Below are 5,236 nucleotides of genomic sequence, written 5' to 3'. Positions count from 1 at the left end.
ACTGCTACCTCACAGCACCAGGGACCTAGGTTCAATTCCTGTCTTGGACGACTGTCTGTGTGGAGTTTGCACATTCTCCTTGTGTCAGTGTGGATTTCCTCCCACAATCCAAAGATATGCAGGCCACATAAATTGGCCATGCTAAATTACCCATAGTGTTAGGTGCATTAGTTGGGGTAAATACAGGGGAATGGGGCTGGGTGGGTTACTCTTCAGAGGTGTGGACTTGTTGGGCCAAATGGCCTGTGTCCACACTGTACGGAATCTAACCTAATCATAACCAATTCCCCAGATTCATTTTCCAAGGGGCCTATGATCACCTCAACCCCTCTCTTCCTTTTTATATATTTAAAGAAGCTCTTATATGTTTTTATATATCTTGCTAATATGTGTCATAATTTCTCTTTATTTTAGTTGTCCTTTCCTGGATTCTGAATTTATCCCAGTCTTCAGGGCTATCATGACTTGGGCCTCCTTGAAGGCTTTTCTTTCAACTTAATACTCTCCTCAACTTCCTTGGTTAGCCATAGTTGGTTCGTCCCTCTCAGAATCTTTCCTCCTGATTTTTGCTGCGAGTCATAAATTACCTCCCTAAAATGTCTGCCATTGCTCGCTTACGTCATTCCTGCTACTCTACCGCCCCCCCGAGAACATAGAACAGTACAGTGCAGTCCCTTTGGCCCTCAACGTTGTGCTGAACTTTTATCCTATTCTAAGATCAAACTAACCCACAAACCTTTCATTTTACTATCATCCATGTGCCTATCCAAGAGTTGGTCCAATGTCCCTGCTGGCAGTGCATTCCATGCACCCACCACCCTCTGTCTAAAGAACCTACCTCTGACATCTCCCCTCAAAACTTCCTCCAATCACCTTAAAATAATGCCCCCATGTGATAGACATTTCCGCCCTGCGAAAAAGTCTCTGGCTATTCACTCTATCTAGGCCTCTCAACATCTAGTACACCTCTATCAAGTCACCTCTCATCCTTCTTTGCTCCAAAAAGAAAAGCCCTAGCTCCCTCAACCTTTCTTCATAAGACATGCCCTCCAGTCCAGGCAGCATCCTGGTAAATCTCCTCTGCATACTCTCTAAAGCTTCCACATACTTTTTATAATGAGGAGACCAAAACTGAACACAATATTCCAAGTGTGGCCTAACCAAGAGTTTGTACAGCTGCAGCATAACTTCGCAGCTTTTAAATTCAATCCCCCTGCTAATCTAGGCCAACACACCATATGCCTTCTTAACAACCCTATCAAATTGGGTGGCAACTTTGAGGGATCTATGGATGTGGACCCCAAGATCCCTCTATTTCTCGATACTGTCAAGAATCCTGCCTTTAACACTGTAATCTACATTCAAATTCGACCTTCCAAAATGAATCTCTTCACACCTGGCCAGGTTGAACTCCATCTGCCACTTATCAGCCCAGCTCTGCATCCTGTCAAATGTCCCGTTGCAATCTACAACAGTTCTCCACACTATCCACAACTCCATCAATCTGCGTGTCATCAGCAAACTTACTAACCCACCCTTTCACTTCATCATCCCTTTATAAAAATCACAGAGCAGAGGTCTCAGAACAGATCCCTGCAGAACACCACTGGTCACCGAATTCCAGGTTGAATACTTTCCATCTACTATCATCCTCTGTCTTCTATGGGCCAACCAATTCTGTGTCTAGACAGCCAATTTTTCCTTCATTCTATGCCTCCTTATGTTCTGAATAAGCCTTGCTAAAATTCATATACACCACATCCAGTGCTTTACCTTCATCAATATGTTTGGTCACATCCTCAAAGAATTCAACAACACTTGTGAGGCAAGATCTGCCCCTCACTAGGCCATGCTATCTGTTAGCAAACTATACTTTTCCAAAAATCTTAAATACTGTATCTCAGAATCATCTCCAATACTTTGCCCACCACAGACATAAGACTGACTCACCTGCAATTCCCAGGGTTACCCTGAACAAGATAATAGCACTTGCCACCCTCAATCAACTGGTATTTCTCTAGTGGACAGTAAGGACGCAAAGATCATCGCCAAAGGAGCGGCAATCTCTTCCCTCACTTCCTGTCATAACCTAGGGTATATCCTGTCTGGCCCACGGGCATATCAGCCTGTTTCATGCTCTCCTCACAAATGACAAGGTACTTCTCACTAGTGAATATTGAAGCAAAGTATTCATTAAGGACCTTCCCTACCTCCTCTTACTCCAGGCACAAGTCGCCTCCACTAACCCTTATCATCCCTACCTTCATTCTGGCCATCCTCTTGTTTCTCACATAAGTGTAGAACGCCTTGGGATTTTCCTTAATCCTACCCACCATGGCTTTTTCATGCCCCCTTCTATCTCTCCTAAGTCTCTTCTTCAGTACGTTCCCAGTTACCTTATAAACCTCTAGAGCCCTCTGACCCTTGCTTGCTCAACTTTAAGCAAGCTTCCTTCTTCCTCTTGACACTGCACAACTCTTGTCATGCAAGTTTCCTTCACCCTACCATCCCTTCCTTGAATCAGTGGGACAAACCTACCCAACATTCGCAGCAAGTGCTCCCTAAACAACCTCCACATTTCTGTTGTGCATTTCCCTGAGAACACCTCCCAATTAAATACTTTCCCATACCACCTGCTCTGATCCCTCTCTGTGACTGTAGTAAAGGTCAGGGAGTTGTGATCACGATCACCGAAATGGTCTCCCACAGAGATTTGAAACCAGACCTGGTTCGTTGCCATGCACCAAACCAATATGGCCACCCCTCCAGTCAGCCTATTTACATATTGAGTCAGGAATTCTTCCTGAACACCTAACAAAATCTGCTCTTTCCAAACAATTTTCACTAAGCAAGTTCAAGTCACCCATGACAACAACCCTGCTCCTTCTGCACATTTCCAAACTCTGCCTCCCAATCTGCTCCTCCACGTCTCTGTTGTTGTTGGGGGCGGGGTTCTATAGAAAACTCCCAATAAAGTGACTGATCCTTTCCTATTTCTGACTTCCACCCATACTGACTCTGTAGACAAACCCTTTTCGATGACCTCCCTTGTTGCAGCTGTGATACCATCCCTGATTAGCAATACCAATCCCCCACTTATTTTGCCTCCCTCCCTATTCTATTTGAAATATCTAAACCCTGGAACATCCAACAACCATTCCTGCCCATGTGATATCCAAGTCTTCGTAATGGGCACAACATCGTAGCTCCAAGTACTGATCCATTCTCTAAGTTCATCACCCTTATTCCCGACACCTTTTGTGTTAAAATAGGCACACTGACTGTAACTGTCTATCCTTCCTCACAGATTCTCTGCACACTGTTCACCAGCTACTCCATCCTCTGATCCGTAGTTCTAGTTCCCACCCCCCCTGCCAAACTAGTTTAAACCCTCTCAAAGAACTCCAGCAAACCTCCCACCCAAGATATTGGTATCTCTCCAGTTCAGGTGCAACCTGTCCTCTTTGTACAGGTCCCACCTTCCCCAGAAGGTGTCCCAATGATCCATATATCTGAAGCCCTCCCTCCTACACCAGCTCTGCAGCCACATGTTCAGCTGCACTCGCTTTCTGTTCCTAGCCTCACTAGCCCGTGCACCAGTAATACCCGGAGATTATGCTCTGCTTGGCCTGCCTTTTAGTTTCCAAGCTAACTCTCTATATTCACTTTTCAGGTCGTCATCCCTTTTCCTAGCTATGTCATTGGTACCGATGTGGACCATGACTTCTGTACCTCGCCCTTAAGAATCCAGCAGACTTGATCTGAGACATTGCTGACTTTGACACCCAGAAGGCAACATACCATCCAGGAGTCTTGTTCACAACTACAGAATCTCCTGTCTGTTCCTCTAACCATTGAATCTCCTATCACTATCACTCTCCTATTCTCCCCCCTTCCCTTCTGAGACACAGAGCCAGGCTCAGTGCCCCAAACTTGACCACTGTGGCCTTTCCCTGGTAGATTGTACCCCCTAACAATATCCAAAGCGGTATACTTATTATTGAGGGTAACGGCCACAGGGGATGTAGGACCATTCGGCGCAGCCACTTTGGAGTGAGCGATTCGGCGCGGCCGATTTGGCGCGACCCATTTCGGCGCAGACCTTGTAACTTCGCTCGATCAGCCCCTCAGTCTCCCGAATGATCTGAAGTTCATCCGGTTCCAGTTCCCTAACACGGTCTGTGAGGAGCTGGAGTTGGGTGCACTTCTCGCAGGTGATGTCAGTAGGGACACTAATGGTAACCCTTACCTTCAATATCCTGCAAGAAGAGCATGCATTGGCCATCCCCTATGCTCTAAATGGGATTTTAAAAAAGCCTTACTTTACCAACCCTCCATACAGAGTCTCTTTTTTTGGTTAGAAGAGGAGGACGGGTGGGAAACACTACATATATACTCTTTCAGTTTTAGCAACTGCCCGAAAATATTAGTTCACTTACCCAGCAGTCCCCAGTGCCCGTTTCTACCCATATTCAGCCTTCGCTCTGCCAATTCACGAGGTAAGTATTTTATATTCACTTTTGTCGGAAAGAAAATCTCAAATTCCAAGTAACGATGGCAAATGCACATGGTCAGTGCGAATCTGCACAGCAATTTTCCACTTTGCTGGGCCCAGTTAGAAAGCTGCCTCCCAGCACTTGGTCATTTGCTGTATTCACTCATGGGGCGTGGCCATCTCTGGCTAGGCCAGCATTTATTACCCATCTCTATTGGCCAGAGGGCAGTTCAGAGTCAGCACATGTAAGCCAGACAAGGTAAAGATGACAGATTTTCTTCCCTAAAGGATATTAGGCAACCAGATGAATTTTTCCCAACAATTGACAATACAGGTAATGGAGTTCATGGAGATGGTGAGGACTGCAGATGCTGGAAAGTCAGAATGAATTGAGCTGGAAAAAGCACAGCAGGTCAAGCAGCATCAGAGGAGAAGGGGACTCAACATTACAGATCAGAATCTTTCATCAGAACTGGGGGAGGGGAAGGGGGCTGAGAAATAGAGGTAGGGGGTGGGGCTAGGGAAAGGTGGATGGGATTGTGCTAAGTGGATGCAGGTAGGAGGTGGCTGTGATTGATCAGTAGGAAGGGTCCAGCAGATAAGTGGGAAGGAAGATGGACAATAGGGTTAGGTTAAGGTAGGGGTGGAGAGAGAGGGCTGGAATGAGGTGGGGGGTGGGAAGGTTAGGATGCTGGTGAATTCTGTGGGAAGGCTATATGGTTGTAAGCTCCCTAGGCGGAA

General features: G+C 46.1%; 1 protein-coding gene across 3 annotated transcripts in view; it reads right to left on the bottom strand.

The window, feature by feature from the left end:
* The window catches only part of LOC122562874 (stromelysin-3-like), a 99,382-nt gene that overhangs the window by 44,635 nt on the left and 49,511 nt on the right, over nt 1-5,236 (bottom strand). The window lies entirely within an intron of this gene.

The sequence above is a fragment of the Chiloscyllium plagiosum genome, chromosome 25, assembly GCF_004010195.1.
Source record: "Chiloscyllium plagiosum isolate BGI_BamShark_2017 chromosome 25, ASM401019v2, whole genome shotgun sequence".
Lineage (NCBI taxonomy): Eukaryota > Metazoa > Chordata > Chondrichthyes > Orectolobiformes > Hemiscylliidae > Chiloscyllium > Chiloscyllium plagiosum.
Note: the sequence above shows the minus strand (reverse complement) of the source record. Positions and strands in the feature narration are given on the sequence as shown.